This window comes from Amia ocellicauda, chromosome 10, assembly GCF_036373705.1.
Source record: "Amia ocellicauda isolate fAmiCal2 chromosome 10, fAmiCal2.hap1, whole genome shotgun sequence".
NCBI classification, from domain to species: domain Eukaryota; kingdom Metazoa; phylum Chordata; class Actinopteri; order Amiiformes; family Amiidae; genus Amia; species Amia ocellicauda.
This window is the reverse complement of record NC_089859.1, coordinates 131,382-146,914: the sequence shown is the minus strand read 5'-3', so window position 1 is coordinate 146,914 and position 15,533 is coordinate 131,382. Positions and strand designations below refer to the sequence as shown.

General features: G+C 38.2%; 1 protein-coding gene across 2 annotated transcripts in view; it reads right to left on the bottom strand.

The window, feature by feature from the left end:
* The window catches only part of mid2 (midline 2), a 156,470-nt gene that overhangs the window by 118,214 nt on the left and 22,723 nt on the right, over positions 1 to 15,533 (bottom strand). The window lies entirely within an intron of this gene.

Genomic DNA, 15,533 nt, shown 5'->3' with positions numbered 1-15,533 from the left:
TCACTGTAAAAATACACCTACCATTAAAATTATAGACTGATCATTTCTTTGTCAGTGGGCAAACGTACAAAATCAGCAGGGGATCAAATACTTTTTTCACTCACTGTAAATCACTCTACGTATATCTGTGAATTATTTTTAAATGTTATTCCAAGGAAAAATCATTGATCACACAAAAATGTAGGTATATGTGTGCATCCCCGTTTTGTCACTGTATTAGCACTGTTACCTCACATAAAAACTTCCATTATGGTTTCACATTCGTTAGCATCTGAAGGGGTTTCTGCGTGAAGCAGACTCGACTTCATTGAAGCACATTAGTCCCTGCTTCATTAACTGAGCCACAGGGAGCAGATTCAATTATATAAAACACAGAAAGGTAAGACGAAAAATATGCTGACTGTAAAACAGGTGTGTTCAGTTGTAGAGTACCAAAGACTTAATTAAATGAACGCATGAATAAGATGCCAGGCCTGAAGAAAAGAAGTGAAGCATCACAACAGTTCTGTTCGTTATTGTTTGATTTGCAGTTTTGTATGATCTCAATTAAAAAAAAAAAAAAGGCTTCTGAAAATGCTGTAGCACCATTTTTTTTATTACTTATTCTCAAACAAGATTCTCATGCAAAAGTCCTCTGGTTTGCAAAGCAATGTGCTGTATGTAAGCATGTATGTGTGGATGCATGCAAAGCACATTCCCTCCATCCTGCTATAATGTGTTTTGTTTCCCCATTTATATTTTCTCCCAGTGCTCCAATACCGTTTACTGGAACACAGATGTGTTCAGTATTCAAGGAGTCAATAACAATGTCAGTCCTTTGAAGTAAATGCAATACCTCGCTTGCTAACACAACAGCTCAATTTTCCAGACCGGTGTTTGGGTACACAACCGCATTTGTGCTAATGGTCCATCACTGCAACCGCAAGGCTTCTAGTTCTGCTTCCCACATTTCTCAAGGAAGGCTTTAATGATCATAAAGAGCATTTAAAAAAAGAAAAAGAAAAGAAAACCAAGTAATTCAATTTAATAAACAGCAAGGGCAACAAAATAAATTGGCTGCCAGCCGACTAAAACTGCAGTACAAAGGGGATGCTGCTTAAAGAGTAATACATTTAATAGGAAGAAAAGTTTCACTAACAGAAGATGTTGCTCTATACTTTTACAACATTGTTTCCCTTTGGTAGGCCTGTGCCTTTCACAATGGCGGCTGTTGTCAATGCGTTCCGTTTAATATGCTCCCCATCCAGTGAAAAAGCCAAATAACCCAACAGGAAATAGTTTTACTAAGTAAATGACCTTGTTTATGTAACACAGCGACCTTGAGGATGCAGGAATGTGCGTGTGAACGTGCGTTTCCCTGCAGTACATGCAACACTGCTCCCGAGCTCTCGTCCCTTGTATACCGTGTCACCGGAAGACAATTTTACACCGAAATCTTTTCAACTTGCACAATCTGACTCTCTCTTGACTCAAACAAATCACTAATAAAAGTGACATTCCCATTAAACAAGACTAAATAAATGAATACATAAAACACGCTGTATGTTGCTTACATTACAGCCTGTCAAACGGTGCATTTTATACTCACAGATCTACTGCCTGTGGTTTTAAAGTAATGCATACAGTTAATACACAGAGCACTTTAAGAAGTTCAATTTGTCATGTTTATCTGCACACGTTTTATCTAAACTATAAAACAAAATATGTATTTATATTTTCAAAACTGTTATGTGCAAACTAGAACAACGTGTTAAATAATGTACAACATGCATTTATATATTTAAATAATTAGATTTTTTTTATATAAATATGGGGGAATCTGTTTCAGGTTTATTGCTGCTATAATCTTACATTGACATCTTTGCTTACAGGAGAGGAGACAGAAAGGGAATTCATTCAGCTTGTGTAAAACACTACCAGAGTCCTGAGCAGACACATTATTGAGCATTCTTTAAAAATATGACATTTTGTCTTTTGCGGATACAGATATTCAACTTCAACAGCTCAGAACACAATCTTCCCATGTTAGAGGACTTTAATTTAAACTTAAAACTATCATAAAATGGTCAAGTCTAATGACATCTAAGAAATCAATTAAAGGTCTTGTGGATTTTCAAGCATCATACACAGATTAAGATGGATGTTCTTGTGTACTTAATCGCATTCCCAGGCTGTTGAATGTGTTTCTAACATGCACATGCAAGTGTCTCGACATGTGTAAATCGAACTTGCTAGCATTACAAGCCAGTTTAGGTTACTCTGACTTCTAGCATTTTGATTCCCACAGGCAATTGGTATTTGTAATACAGAGTTCCCTTCTCCATCAGTAATGAAATCCAACAAAGGTGTACTGTGAATATCGGTCACACCATGTTACTGTATATTTCAACTTCCTTGGGAAAGTGTCCATAAGGTGTTTAACTAATGAGGTCATGAACAGTGATCAGGATAGGTGAAAAATGAGAGAACGGTGTCATATAGATTAAATACCATTCAGCTCTGTTAACAGTAAAGTGCCTAAATAGGGAGAGATCGGGGGGTCCCATTTATATATTACAGAATCTGCCGTCCCTGTCATCGGAGACCTCCCTCCCAGGTTCGCTATTGATCCGCTGAGCAAATTAAAGAGGATACAAATGCAGTCTGGGGAGCAGGGAAGAAAGTGCAATGCTCATTATATGCATGCTGTACACTTTCAATTAATATTTCATGATGGTACAAGTGCATTTTACATAAACACAGAAGCACATGATGCCGCATCTGCCTATGGGTCCCCAGTGATGAAGCGCTCGTTTGTAAGGAGAAGGATGTCCACAGAAAAAATGTTTTTCATTCTTTGTTTGTTTGTTTGTTCGTTAGTGTGCTTCGCTTGGGGAAATTCCAGTCCTGGAAGCGTCTCCTCCTCGCTATCGCTTTAGTCAGAGCCTCCTGCAGGCGAATTAAGCAAACTTTGAAATGGATTCTGCAGGAAATCTCAGCGAGCAAAATCTCACATTGTCTGCATTAGACAGATTGTCTTAATGACTTCATGCTTTGGCTTGGTTCCCCAGAATTATAATTTGACTCATTTTCAGTCACACTCACCATGACCAGAAATATGCTTGCCTTCGGCTTTTAAATCTAATCCTGTATTACATGATATGTTAGTGTAAAAAAATCCCAGGTATGTGCGTGACGCCAAAGCACCGTCTCTCAGATGGTCTCTCATCTTCCCCTTTTCACCTTCAGACGTAAAACTTGTGGCCTCCATGGACTTCGATGTCTGTTGATACATTTCAAATTGAGCACCATTTCATGTTCAGCTCCATCTCAATATGATTTACACTTATATGATATCAAATGCTTTCTCTGTATCCTACTGCTGTCATACGGGCAATTTAGCCCGTTTTCCCATGTCCAAAGACCGCTAAAGCTAAACTGACAGAAGAATGGCAGTTTCTTTTGCATTCTCAGGGCAGATAAGGGCTCTTTCACTATGTGAGCTTAATTCTCCACTCATCCTGAACGTAGACGTATGTCATTATTAAGCATTTAAGAATTGCTCCTCCTGTCATTAGAGATTGGCAGACCTAAACCACCATCATATGAATACTTGGCACAAATTTGCGCTGAAGCATATAAATTCCCTGTGGATTCGAATGGATTTACAAATCAATCCAAGACCCCGTTTAGGCAAGAAATGTTTTACAAAAGTAAGTGACTCCAGTCAGGTCTTTCTTTTGGTTATTCTTACTATGTGTCCAGACCCTACATCAAACTCATCTTCCACAAGCAGTTAAACAGAAAAGAATAATATAACCAACCATTTTTTAATGGACAGCACTGATGGAAATGAAGACGATGTTATAATTGAGCTCATCTGCAGTGAATGGCGTGACGTGCTCAAGTCTCTCACAGCGTTGATTGAAGGATGCAATTATAGCAGAAGGAGCTTAATCTGGACTAAATAACTGCGCCCCACCAGTCAGTTCAACGGTTTCTGTTCTACTGATGCAGAAGACTGCTCTCGTCTAAATGGTTAAGTAATGAGAAGCAATAAAAAGGGGCTAAGCTTGTTAGCAGAAATGGTGAAGGCAATATATAGCTATTCTTCACTGCATCTTAAGTGGTCTGAGGCTTATTTGTCATTTTAGATGAGAAAAAAGGAAAAAAAAAGTTTTTTTAAAGAGCCATGGAGGTGTATAATCACAAGCTCAATTTTAATTCGACCTGTGAGAACATGACTCACTTACGACAGGAAACGGAAAACGCTATTATCTCCGTTCCTTCCTCACTATATTTAAAAGTTATGCACTCGGATAAGTGGTGGATGAAATAGGTACTCAAGCTTGAACAGTTCATGGAATAGACTTCAGAATTCAAGCAGTTAAATATACATGTATTTTGTGTATAATCTACCGAGGAGATACTATTGAGAGAGAGAGAGAGAATTCATATTTTCAAAATACGAATTTTCGGTGAGTTGCGGGCTGTAGGCCTTTCCATTTTCGACCACATTTCTATTCCCCTTCGATTCACCACCCTCTCCTCCTCAGCTTCTGCCAGATGGACCCCTCCCTGTGCAATTCCCAGCGCTTCTCATGTGTGGTGCATTGTAGCTGCTTCTTCCTTAGCAACAGACACAGACTACGCCCCCAACCCAGACTCTCTGCAGCTGTGATCCCAGAAGCCACTTCTTGCCTAGACCACAGCGACTGGCCTCCCTGCCTCAGCACTTCAGCCCCTCCAGCCTAAGCAGAATTCTGCTGCTCACCTGTTCTTCTCTCATTCTTGTTTGTATCACATCTTCATCCTCCACCCTACTACTGATCTGGCCAACTTCCCGTGATGCACTACAAGTATGTCATGTATTTTAACAAGTAATACAAGTAATGCTTGGTAGAACAACACAACACTGGTGATAATTTAATTAATAACCATAGCAGAGGAAGTAATTTGAGTTGCTACACTGAACGGGATGTGAACGAACCTGTGATGCACAGAAATCAAAACAAAATGGACCAAGGAAACACAAGGAAGGAGAAGAATCTCTCAACATTGACTTAAGGTTTAAAGAAAGCAAGGATTGAATACATTGAAGCAAAAAGATGAAAGAAGAGAGGAGATTTAGGATGCAAGAACTATGATTTGTGGAAGACTAAGATAATGGGGGAAGAATGGAAGAAAACACAAAGCGTATGCTGACAATGTAAATGCTATAAATAACCTGTTTGATGCATCACATCCACAGTGAAAAACTAATATTTTTAATCACAACTTCGGGAAACATTAAGTTGACAGACGGATCTTTTTTGGTTCACTTTGGCAGGAAAAGATTAGGGTTAACGTCCATTTCTCAGAGTGTCGCGTTCTCGTATCCTTCAAGTTTCTAGGGAGTTGCTAGCCAGTAGAAGGGAATGCATTCATAGTTTTAGATTAGTGTGTTATACATTTTACATTACTCAATGTGAGGAATATTCACATTGAACAAAGGTCACTATGATTATAGTTACAAATGATATGAAAATATACTCAGATATCAGAATTGAAAATAACAACTTTTCTCCTTGAAAGCAATGCTTACACTAAGTAAACAAATTATTCAGTGATGTGTTTATCGCTGTGTTTAAATGTCAGTTCATGGAGTGAGCAGTGAGGAAAGAGGACACATTCTTTTCAGTCTCGCTTTATTGAAAGAAGACTGTACTGTTATGTATTTTCTCAGCATAAAGAAGGACCTTCAACAAAATGTGCACAAAAAAAATCAAATTAAACATTCATGTAACAATGCTTCATGTTTCTGCACCATCTTGCAGAGATGGCAATTATTTTTGTATTTCATTTCCTTTTATACTTTCATTACATCATGCTCAAGATGTGTCTGTGTGTTTGTGTAATATTAAATGGCATCCAAAATGCCCTACACTTGTATAGATTTCTGATCCTTTTATTATTCCATCGTTGCATCATTGTGATCCACGGTATAAAATTGCCTGCTGCAAGGAACACAAACCAAACAAACATAATGCAATAAAAATGTACCTTGCAATTCACCAGGTTAGTTTTGAGTGGGAATAGAGATCAATAAAGTAAGAGTTATATTTTCATTGAAACGGCCTTAAAACTAACTAAAATCTATTGTTTTAAATGTCCTGCTCAATAACAGTTTAATGTGCTTACTGATTTGACAGGGATTTGACATCTGTTAACATTGGCAAAAACCCAAATAAAATCATTATTGAAACGTTAAATGTCAAGATAATGTACAGCCTAATACAATGAAATCCCACAGGGAGATTTCCCACGCGTGCTAATCTCACTGTAGGAGGAACATGATGTTAAACACCTCTATGTATTTATTTCTATCGTTAATTGAAGGTCTGGGGGCAAAAAGGAACTATTGTCTCAATATCCCCACCTCCTGTGAAAGTCAAACCCTCAACGTCCCCCCAACCACCCACACTGAAGCACAAACATTCCCAATCGATCAAAATCCATTGTAACAACCAGAAAACACACAAGAGCCCTTACACAAATATTCTTTCAGGCAGGTAATTCTACACGACTCCCCATCACTGGAGTCACCTACTTAGATGAATGTATTGTGTGTTCATTCTACCTCCATATATGACTGTCATGTTTAACACACAAAACAGTAATTACTTCACAGGATAGGGCAGGCCTTGTTCGGGCTTGAAACGGGTGACATCTCTGTTGAAGAAGCATTTCCCTATTGTGACGAGGTCAGTACAGCATTGTTAAAGTAAAGGATAAGGCAAATTATTATTACTGATTTTATGTTTCAAAATGGGATATTTCTTTGTCCATTGCATTAGTGGAAAGTGTTTTGTCGATTTAGATTATTCATTTATACATCATCTGTTCCACTGGTGTCATGGGAAGAGTCCGGCAATGGCTGTGGTCCACTGGACTAACTGGAGACAAACCACTTTAATATCTGTGCACTCCGGCCACATGGGCATTTTCGTCCCGAGGCAACATGTTTTCATATGAATATTTCCAGGACTCTGATTAAGAGTGGCATGCTTCGATTTCACAATCGAATTTTCTGTAATATAAAATAAAATGATGCGACAATGCTGAGGAATTACCCTCAACGCCCTACCGCTAATGGACAAGAGTAGGTTTTCTGTTGGTTGGGTGAGGATCAGAAAAGTAATGAATGGTAATCAAATGTCATTTAATGATTTGTTCAGCTCTAACCTAGAGGCATAACAGACAGCCACAGCTCTTGTTTGTACGCTGTAGTTGAGCTTGTAAAGACACATTGCCCTGTTTGACTCTGAACAGAAGTACCACATGAACAGACTGCTCTCAGCCAAGTTCAGGATTTGGAGCCTCGAGCAACAGAAAAGCACCATTAATAATGTAAAGTCTGCAATAATCGATCTTAACTGACTCCATGTAACCCCTCACAGCTTTGATGTATGCACTGATTCATTAAATACTTAACAGGCCAAAGTAGTGCATTCACCAAAATGTAGATCAAGTTGTTTGCTTGAGTCAGCCAAACCCATACTCATTTTTAGGATAATCCAAGTCCCTGGCAAACAAGCAAGTCTACAATATGACCACAAGGTTAAATACACAGATGGATACAGTGAGAGTGCCCTGAAGACTGTGGAAAATTAACATTTTAATAAGGAACGACTACAGGCTTCGGCAACACTTCAAAGTCACAACTTCCCTTCCCCCTGCTTGAGAAAAGTCAACAGGAATTACCTGGATTAACCAAACATTAGCGGCTCCAGCACAGTGCACCGACTCCAGAGGAAATTCCAGGGCTAATCGTGTGGAGGAAACAACTTCCTCTAGACACCTACAGGCTCCAACCGAGACCCCGCCTGAATAAACACCAGAGCCCCATTTAGCAAATCTCATCTCCATTCCCTCAAAAGTATTGTTTTAAAACAAGGCGAGTCAAATCCACCTATCTGCCAACACCTGTTCCTAAACAACAGCCAACCTGATCGGCCCATGGTGCGTCAATCTCCACAGCGCGTCGGCTCATCACAATGAATGGGTCCCAGGGGTTTGATCGCTGAGCTTATCGAGCACAGAGAGCACAAGAGAGAAAACTGTAAACAAGAACGGCATTTGCATTTCTCAGCGCTCGGATTACAATACACTCGGCTCGACAGGTACACAGTTCTTGTTAGGGGAATTTAGGAAGGGGGGGTAGACAAAAAAAGAAAGCGAAGAGGAGGAGAAAGAAAAGGCATCAAACTGGAGAATTAGCATGAGGGAAGGAAAGAATGAGAAAAAAAAAAAAAAAAAAAGTATGAGGCCAGGAGATTAGCAGACTTGTGAAATACCTCACATCACAGGGTGCTCTGCTACAGTAGCGCGTCTCCACTGCCCTCCTCCCACACAAACGTTCAGACAAGCAGCCGGGCCTCTGACATTTCTGAGCCGTGATTGAGCACCATGCAGCCGGGAAGGCCATCAACGTGTCAGAAAATCATGTGAAGTCAGAGAAAAAAGAAGCTCTAAACTAGCATCCATTTTTAAGATCATTAAATGTTGGTCTGTAGTAAAACAATGTGCTTGGCTTTTTCCTTCAATAAGGGGCACTGAGATATAAAGGCTGCAGTCTATACAGCGAGGAGAAGAGCACCATCTGCTTTCTTCAGAAGTCATGCGCATTAATCCACTATCAAAGGGCGGACTGACCAGTTTCCTAAATTACAGCACTGCCCTGATATAGACTAACTGAGTCGGACTGCTTTGCTCTGCAAATATTTTCCAAATCCAATAGTTTTAGTGAAACTGTCTAAGTCAAATAAACCACAGGGAAAGGGATAAAACTGTGAAACGTTAACATTTTTTCCCACATTATGCTTTTTTTAGTACTGTAAAGATTTTGCCTAATTATGTTTACAAAAATACCTATTGGGCAAAATGGGAATTACATCACACATTAATCACAAAACTACAAAATAAAAATACACTGTTTAATAAAACAGATTTCGGATGGCACCTTGGTAACTATTATAACCCAATTATGACTCATCACTCATCTTGGAGCAGAAGGGAAATAATGAAGTAGTATTGATTATACACTCCGAATTAACACATTCATATTTAACTACAAGTCACTGTGTCTGTTTAAAAGTAAAAGCACCTGGAGTGCGTGTATTTAAGGAACTACATAATCTTGATATTGCACATCAATAACTAGAAGGAAGAATTAGTCCATGTTTTTACATTTTAAATCATTATGAGACACCTTCCCAAAGGGATTTGAAATGGCCAACAAAATGACACAAGGATTGTAACCCCATTTGCAGCAATAAAATAAATTCTTACTATGGCTATTTTAGCAATGACTAATTAAATATGGATGACTATTGCCCAGGGTTGTAGCTTTATAAAATATTATCTAACAAGGCACTCAAACAGCAACTAAACTGCCTGACAAAAGTCATGACCAATTCAGATATATTGTGAGCAGACAGTAATGAATTTGGAGCGCTTTGTCAGAGAGACAGGGAGGTCTGATCACTGAATGTCAATAATACAGAAACTAAACTCACACCATATGATTTTAGAGTTTGTTCGTATTTCCATTGCTGCATTCTCTTAGTACAGCCAATTTCAATGACAGAAAAAATAAGTATTCATTTTGGGAGATATGTTATACATACTGCACAATGGTGCTGACAAGCCAAACTATTATTTGTGGCATTTTCCATCTAAGGTCTCCAAATCCTGTACTTTTGTTAGAATGTCCCAAGAGCAATTTTCATTGATATGTCACAATTCAACTAAATACAAATCGCACGCGAGACTTTGTGCCTGCCTCGGCCCAACTAGCTATTTTTTTCCACCAGCAAGCTTCTTCCTCTTCGGTAAACATCTAAGACACATGTTAAATATATGTTTAACTATATATGGCTGTAATCTAAAACTGTAGCTTCATCGGATTAAAACACAATTTCATTTCCACTTGAAATTGTATAGGCTTTCTTTCAGCTTAAGAGAGAACAAAGCATTAGAAGGTCAAAATGTTACCTTTTCACAAAATGATGTAGATTTAGATGGGATTTGAATGCAGTTACAGATACTGACATGCATATCTCGATCAGTTAATTTATATTTTTGTAATGTTGCGATCACAAACACAATACAACAGTTACAAGTTATACAGAAAGCAGGAACCACTAGCCACTACACTTAAAATATATCTTACATGCAGCGGCAAGCCAGAGAAGATAATGGTACTGAAAACTCAAAAGGTGAGGGTGAACTTATGAGTTGAAGTTCAAGAACAGTATTAAATTCTATGTAGGATTGCTTAAAAAATATATTGAAAATGTGATGTCAGTTTTCTTTTGAAGGTAGAAACTCAGCTGAACTCTTGTAGGTTTTAAAATGATGAACAAACTACATAGACGTAATCAGCTTTTACTAATGAGAGAACAAACAAAAATAAATAATTTTCATGCACACTGAATGCTCAGTTGTTCATGTACATTTCCATGTGCATAAGAGAATAGGCGCACGATTGGCAATTAAAGAGAAAGCATACAGCAACGAGAGAGAAAATATTGAATAATCATATTTTTACATCATCCACAGAGTTCAGAAATAACTTACACACTTTATTTCATGTCAAGAGATACTGTAAAAGTTTAGTAAAAGGTTTCATAAAACGGGATCCTGTTGTATATCCCTTCAGCTGATTTTGCCTCCCTCAGTCCAGGACGGTTAGAGACCCTTTCCAGGCTGTAGGTCTGTAGCCAGCAGAGGCAACTCACTGCAGCTGAAACAGGGAGAGGCCGAGCCCCCGGGAGAACGGCCCTCGGCATTTCAAGAGCTGCGCCAGGTCTGGCCAGGACCCTTCTGTGCTGCCCATACATCAGCATCATGCCAACACTGAGGGAAACATGATTCCCATTCTATACAGTGATTTGAGTCTATGCCACATAAGGCAAGAGATGAAAACGTTCATTTCCAATTCTCTTCACGTCGAGAATACAAATTAAGCATGAGGTTGTGAATGCAGGTTATATGCAAAATAAACCATCTTGATTGATCAATTAGCAATAACTTATTAAATGCTGCAAATAAACAATTTATGCTGCTGGTGAAATGGTGTGTGTTTTTAATCCTCTACAACAGGGTAATGATGATCAAATATTATTTATTTGACTGCTTTCGATAGCGTGGTGTGATAGCAAAGGGTAAAACTATCACAGAATTCATAATTACAGGAGTCAGTGTGAAAACCTATAAAACTCTCCCAAAAAAGCTGTCAGCTGTCAGCATAATACCAAATAAAACAACAGTCAATGATTTAATGCTTTAAAATAATGTGGACATTAAACGACAATAATTATGAATAGGCTAATTATTATTGTAAAGAAGCAGGAACCATTCTTTGCACACCACTCTTAGGAAGATTACAAGCTTGTCTCCCTCATGACTGAGCTAAAGAAGTCTCTACTCACAGCGAGACCAGTTTCTTGTCTGACAAGGTCTTTTTATAAAAAGAGATTGCACTTTTGGCTGCTTCTCCGTTTAACAATGCAATCTGTGTAGGCTGTTCAGCAATACCACTCGCCGGCCAATGTGTAGGCTGGCACCAACCCTCTTTCATTTCTGAAAGAGTATACATGTATTTATAAATTTGTACTCGAGGAAGATGAAACCAGAGACAAATGAGTGTCGAAATGTTTTTAATTATCAACCCTGAGGATGTGTAGATCGTTTCCACAGAGAGATGAAGTCTATTTTTCCCAGGATTTTCACTTCCTCCTTGTGTGGGTTAGAAAGCGTTACACTTTTTTCTTTTTGATCGAAGCTTGACAATTTATTGCGATTGCCTTGCATACAGTGCTGCCAAGCCTCTGTGCAGCCATACATTATATCCTATTTGCTCTCCCTGCTGTGAGGAGCGATTTCCCCTCTCTTCCTGTCACATCCTAATGAAGTTACAGCTGACTGTGTTGTGTCATCTTCCCACCTGCCTCAAGAAAAGTTAACTTGGAGGAGAGAAGGGCAAAACTGTCTATGCTGGCAAACAATCTTGTTCCAAGAGTACATTAATATTAAAGCCTGGCAGTTTATGTGTGGCTGTGGTGAGCCACAAAAACTAACAAAAAACTTGCGTTGAATGGATTGCGTTTTCATGTATGACCACGTCAATGAAGTACTGCTTGAGACAATGGGATCCAAACACGCAGGCATGTGCAAATCAATCGGGTTATGAACCGATTCTAGCATCACGGTCCATTCGTAAAAATAGCCAGTGTGCCGACTGCAATGGATTATTAAAACTCAATACTTACTTTAACCTTAAATAAAAACTCGACAATGTATTTATACATGTACATACATTTACATGTTTTAGTTACACTGCAGATATAATCCTCAGCCCATTCAAAAACTTAAGTGCCATATTTGATTAATTTACGATGCTGTGTAAACTAGCACATTTTCAGAAGCGGTTTCTGATCCAACACCTACACATAGTAAAAACTTTAATTAGACGAATATGAGTTAAAGGGGGCAAAAACTCCTTATAAAGCCCGTGTGAATCACAGGTCAAATTATGTATTTATATTTGGTTTACAGACAGCCAGACGGTCCAGCAAGTCGAAATCTGAACACTGCGTTAAAACAATTAATTGCATGTCATACACTTTAATACCAATAATATTAGGACAACAGACAACTACCAAACGACAATGGTTAGCAAAGCCTTTAACTAAATTTAAGCTCAGCTTTGCCCTTAATGATTGGCCAATTATTGGGGCAGCAGAGAAATGTTGTTCTTTGGCGTTTCCTTTTGATTTGCAGCTCTAGTGATCTATAAGATTAAGACTCCCAGTTTTGTCATCAATTTCACATTTTCATCTTGGTAAATATAATGTTTCTCTCCATTGCACTCCATAAATACTGGCAGTAGACTGTTCTACGATCACAGCACCTACTCCTGGCCACTGCGCACTTCACAAAAACACTGCTTCGCAGGAAAGGGGTGCTCTTACTTTAAATATTTGGAAACGACTCAATTAGAGCATCACATCTCAGAAGAGTCACAATGCCTGAACGGACAAGACTGTGACAAGATCTTGGCAGGACTGAGCTCTAAACAGCAACAGCGCTTTTGATCTCAAAAGGTTCACCGTCCTGTTATGGATGGAGCAGTTAAGTGGCAAAAAAAGAAGAAAAAGACATTTGCTGCAAGCTTGGACCAAAAGCTTTGGAGAGCCTTTATTTGAAATGGAGATAAAAGGGTACTCTGATGCATGAACAGCAATCTGTCAGGTCCCGTCGACGACATCTCTTATACAATACTCCTCAAAGCTTTTATAGCTAAAGGGAGGCACTGCTCAAGTCTGTGATTGAAGCAGTTTGTTCAACATGGTGCAGTTTCTGGCATAACTGATAGAATTGGAGACATAAATTAAAGACATAATTTGCATGGGATAATAATTCAATCTGTGGAAGTACTATCCACAGGAATCTTGTTTTGTGTGTAGAGATAAAAGCACTGCCTCCATAAACTATGCTAACACAAAGCCTTGAATAATTAAGTGTATGTATTATCAGGAGAAAGCATTGGCAGTCAGGCACGTTTCTTGGATTTGATCTTCTGTGGAGATAAAAGAATCTCATATTTGTCCAAAGGTTCAACCTGTTTTTATTTTTATTTTTACTACTTATAATTCATTGCCTTGCTTTTAATACCTAGGGCCAATTATGGAGGAGAAATTAAGCAGGCATCACAAAACAAAAAAGTCTGAGAACACGAACTAAGGAAAATATATACTTTTTATTTTTAGTTCAACCCAGAAAACTACATACATTTAAAAAAATGAATTAAAATAAATCTAATATTAAAATCGCTTAACCACATTCTCAAGCTAGTAAGAAACTGGTTATATTTAGAAATTTTGAAGATCATAAGAGGAAAAGTAAGTGGATATGTAAGGCTGTTCTTAATATGGTTTGGTGGCTAGGTATAACTATATAAAGACATAAATTAACACAACGGTTTTTGAATAGGCTTAACCGTTAAACAGCTTAAACAGGAAAGATCAGTTCAAGCATTATAAAGAAGGTTACATTAACATTATAAAAAATGCAAAGAATGTGCCTCGTTACACACTTAAACAAGACAGTCCAGCCCCATGGGGTACGCATTAGAAAAATACTGTAGCTGGGCTTATTAAATATGACCGTCACGTGCCCCGCTCAGCCAGACTGTAATTCATTTATAACACCTTCTGTCACAGGGATCACAGTTTCTATTTCGAGAGATGGCGGGTTGTCCCCTCAACATTTGATGTCTTCCTTCGTATCCCCACTCGCAATTATTTGAAAGCTGAATATGTTAGAAGGCAAATGAGAAATTCTTTTGAAATTTACTCCACCCTTTGATTCAGCTTGTAAAATGGATTTGTAGCACCCAACCAATGAAAGCAGAATTGACGGCTGGCTCCCAAAATGGCGACACAAGGGCATGAGGGGGAAAAAACTGATTCAAAAAGACTTGTCGCATATGATAAATATTTCATTGTTTTCCTTACATTCTTTTTTTTCTCCTTTAAGATGCAGTACATCTCAATAAATAAGTAAATGCACATTATAACATGTCAATATAACAGGAACTTTAACACTACAGTGTTTATCTTTCTTTTGAAATGGAAATAAAGTTAAGATGAATATAGCAACAAAGCGGAGTCTGAGCACGGATGTTCTCAGGGGTATGGCAGTCTTAACATATCTTAACTTTTCATAACGTAAACCACTTTAATCCTTTCCTGCTGCTGCATCTCATTACCAATATTACTTGGACAATGTGTCTTAAACGAAGAGAGCAATATGTCTTTCAGCTTAATTATGATAACACACTATAATCAAATGATGACATTTATTTTACTTACAGCAGTTCCTGTGCAGTAAATATTGTAACGTTCATTGCACACTTCAGAATTAATATTGCCTATTACCGCGGAACAGACTTCTTTGTCAAGGCAATCTGCCTGAACAGATTTATTTTTTATTTTAATTACAGGTCCCTGTTATTTATTAGATATTGCACATTTGTCAAAGTATTGAAGACAAGATAAACAGTTCTCTAGAGAAAAGATAAGCTAAAACAATGTTTACTTTGTAATCACACCTGCCAGTAACCATCTGAAGTGAACAAAAGCTGTTTTGGGATAAATGTTTTGATGTGAGATCAATCCTGAAATAGAAATATGTAATTGTGTTACTACAGCAATTACCAGGCTTTATGCTACTGCCTGGAAGTCTTTTCTATTAAGACTCTGTAAACTACACTGATCACTCACCGTGGGAGGGAAATTCATACTAGTATATAATGGCGGTTTAAATAACAAATCAGAGTAAAATGTCGGTACTTAGAGGTACATTTAGTTATTAACGCAAAGAAAGAAACACTTCTCAGGGAGTCAGAGGGTCAGATCACCTTTTATTAAATCATGTCAGTCTGCCAAAACCATTTCAAACAATGCAAATCTAAATCAGAGGAAATAATACCCGATATTTGATTTTCT